Source organism: Procambarus clarkii, chromosome 50 (genome assembly GCF_040958095.1).
Source record: "Procambarus clarkii isolate CNS0578487 chromosome 50, FALCON_Pclarkii_2.0, whole genome shotgun sequence".
In the NCBI taxonomy this organism is placed as follows: Eukaryota; Metazoa; Arthropoda; class Malacostraca; order Decapoda; family Cambaridae; genus Procambarus; species Procambarus clarkii.
Window position 1 is genome coordinate 21,023,044 of NC_091199.1, and position 3,188 is coordinate 21,026,231.

The following is a 3,188-nucleotide window of genomic DNA, read 5'->3' on the forward strand; positions in this document are numbered from 1 at the left end:
GGGAAGGAGGCGAAGGCAATAAATAGGCAAGAGAGAGGTGAGGAGAAGGAAAACTAAGAGGAAGAAAAAGCAAGGTGTAATACAGGGAATAGTAATAGGAATAAAAAAGGGATCGTAAGAGAAAACAATGGAAAGAAAAAGAAAGAAAGATAAACGGAAAGATAAGGGTAAGGGTAGGGGTAATGTTAGGTTACGTTTGTTAGAAAGTTTAGAGTATTTGCGTATATACTGTGAAAGGGAAGAGTCAACAGCAACAAAGCCAGGACTCAAGTTCATGTTGGGTACATTGTGTATTAGAGCCGATTCAACAAGACGGCGTCTGTGTAGAGTAGAGGCAGGAAAGATTGTTTTGGAGGAAGACCAATCAATAGAATGATTAGAATCCCTAACATGACGGAAGAGAACATTGTTTGTGTCTGCAGACTTAACACTTCTTTTGAGTTCTTTAAGTCTGTCATTGAGTGTACGGCCAGTTTCGCCAAAGTATTGGAGAGGACAAGACAAACAGGAAATAGAGTAGACACCAGCGGCATTAGAAGCAGGAGGAGCAGTGTGAACTAGATTGCTACGAAGTGTGTTAGTTTATCGAAAGGCGAGTTTAATGTCAAGAGGACGACAGGAATTAGTAAAAGTTTTGAGTTCAGATATGAAGGGAAGGCAGAGCACAGTGCTACTAGTGTTGAAAGCAGGTTTAGGATGAAAGAAAGTTCGTTTAGCTTCTGAATAGGCACAGTCAATAAAATGCATAGGGTAACCAAGGCGAGAGAATGAATTGTAGATAAAGGCAATTTCAAAATCAAGAAACTGAGGGTCGCTGATGCGTAAAGCACGGAGGAAAAGAGAGAGAGAGACGAGGACACTTTTCTTAACAGAAGGAGGATGGTAGAAAAGGAAGCAAATGTACATGACACTATGCATGGGTTTGCGGTAGATAGAGAAAGAGAACCCGGACACAGAGCTGTGAACGTGAACGACAAGAAAAGGAAGGAGGGAATTAGATTCCCATTCAACTTTGAAATGTATGGAAGGAACCAGATTGTTAAGAGAGGAGAAGAATGGCTGGAAAAGACTAAGGTCATGAAGCCATAAAGGAAAAATGTCATCAACATAGCTAAGCCAGAGAGAGGGACGAGCATCAATAGAAGGAAGAACAGTTTAGAAGTATTCCATGTAGAAATTGGCAAGAATAGGGGAGAGAGGAACCCATAGCGACACCGAAAGTTTGAGTGTAATATTTACCGTTGAAAGAGAAAGAGTTAGAGTCAACACAGAGTCTAATGAGTTCAAGGAAAACGCCAGTGGGAAGCGGGAGAGGAAGAAGACCCTCAGTCGCCCTCTAAGGAAAGAGAGGCTGTCATCGAGGAGAACATTAGTGAACAGAGAGTCGACATCAAGACTAAGCATCTTACAGGAGGACTATAGGCGCAGTCTTTCTATGAAGTCCTGAGAGTGACGAAGGTGGGCAGGAGAAAAAGTGCCAAGGTAAGGCGTCAGAGTTTTAGCAAACTAGGAGGCAAGAGTATAACCGACAGAGCCCCGTGATGAAATGATAGGACGAAGAGGAACACTAGGTTTATGAGTAGACCAAAAAAATAAGGAAGAGAAGGGCAGAAAGGCAGATGACATGGAAACGTTTAATGAGATCAAAGTCAGGAAGACAAAGACTAGAGTGCTGTCTTAGTTTGCGGTTGAAGGAAGTTTTAAGGTGATCCAAAGGGTTAGAAGTCAGAAGGGCATATGTGCGGGAGTCAGAGAGCAAGACATCTGCTTTCTGGAGGTAGTCCTCACGGTCAAGGACATACACCGAATTGCCTTTGTCGGAAGGAAGGATAAGAATAGAGTTGTTAGATTTCAGGGATGCAAGGGCAAACTGGACACAACGAGGAAGGTGGTGATTTTTAGAAAACAAGCTGTCAAGAACGGGGATAAGGGCTCATCTAAAGGCAGACAGGTCCGAAAGAGTACTAGAGTTAGAACTGACAAACTTGTCAAAGGAACTAATGAGGTCAATGCCACAGCCAAGGTAAGTAGCAAAAGAAAGACCAAGTCAGAGAAGAACTTGCTGGTGCCTAGAAAGAGGGGAAGATGAAAGGTTGGTAACACAGTCAGAGAGAGAGAGAGTATTTAGCCCAAGGACTGTTGGAAATTGTCGGAAACAAACATGTCATCATAAGTTACCCTTTAAAGAAAAAAAGAGAATGTGTGTTCCGTGACGTCATCACCCAACACGGAAAATATTAACTCTCATTTCTTTCAAAACTTCAGTCTAGTGTTTAAACTAAATAAAATAGTATTCACTAAGACTGAATTTAATTTAGTACACAAGGAATATAGCTTTACTCCCTATTGCTTAACACATAAATAGAACCAGCAAAAACGTTGTTGGGACGCCAGCTCTGGGAGCAGGGAGCCAGTCATGTACACTTGTAAACACAGAGGAAAGGAGTAGAATGTCTCCTTGAAGGACGCTTACACGGCACTGCAAAGACCTGAAATAGACTGCCCAGCAGTGATCCAGCCACAGCAACCTCTACAATAATAGAAATACCTGAGTATCTGTCTTACCAAGTATCTATTTCATGTATTTGGCCATTTACTGTTTTAGATAGATCTGGTGGTTATACTGTGGGATTAAAACCCCAAATAAAGTGAGTTTACTCAGCATTACACTACGCAAATATTTCATATCACACCTGTGCTTTATTTGTTAATGTGCCATCACTAATGTTATACATTCGGCAGGTAAGCTTGTGATTTGAAGATAAGAAGCTGAGCTGGTACACAAACAGTGAAGTTTATTACTGCCCAGCTGAACAAAGTGCCACTGAGTTAGCTGCCATTAAGTGGCACCCTGAAGTATATGTGCCACACCGTAAACAGATGTTGAACAACATATCCAGCCTAATCGGCTATATCAACCACTCAGCTAAGACTTTACACATTTTTAATACAGTAGATATCTGTAGTAATATTAATATTGTAGATTAGGCCACCATATGTGGTATAATTAATATTTTACAAAAGGCAAACAATTTGTAGTTCATCCTGTATCCACTGATAGTGGTATAAGCTACAATTGTCCCTCCAACTTTGTGCAGATAAGGTCTGGCAGGCTGAATCAAAATATACAGTCCACTAAGAACCATAACAAAACAATATTCAAGTAACAAAAAATAGAATAAAAATAA

At 40.9% G+C, this 3,188-nt stretch overlaps 1 pseudogene; it reads right to left on the bottom strand.

The window, feature by feature from the left end:
- Positions 1-270: 270 nt before the first annotated feature.
- On the bottom strand, positions 271-2,017 carry LOC138351683 (uncharacterized; annotated as a pseudogene).
- Positions 2,018-3,188: the final 1,171 nt, after the last annotated feature.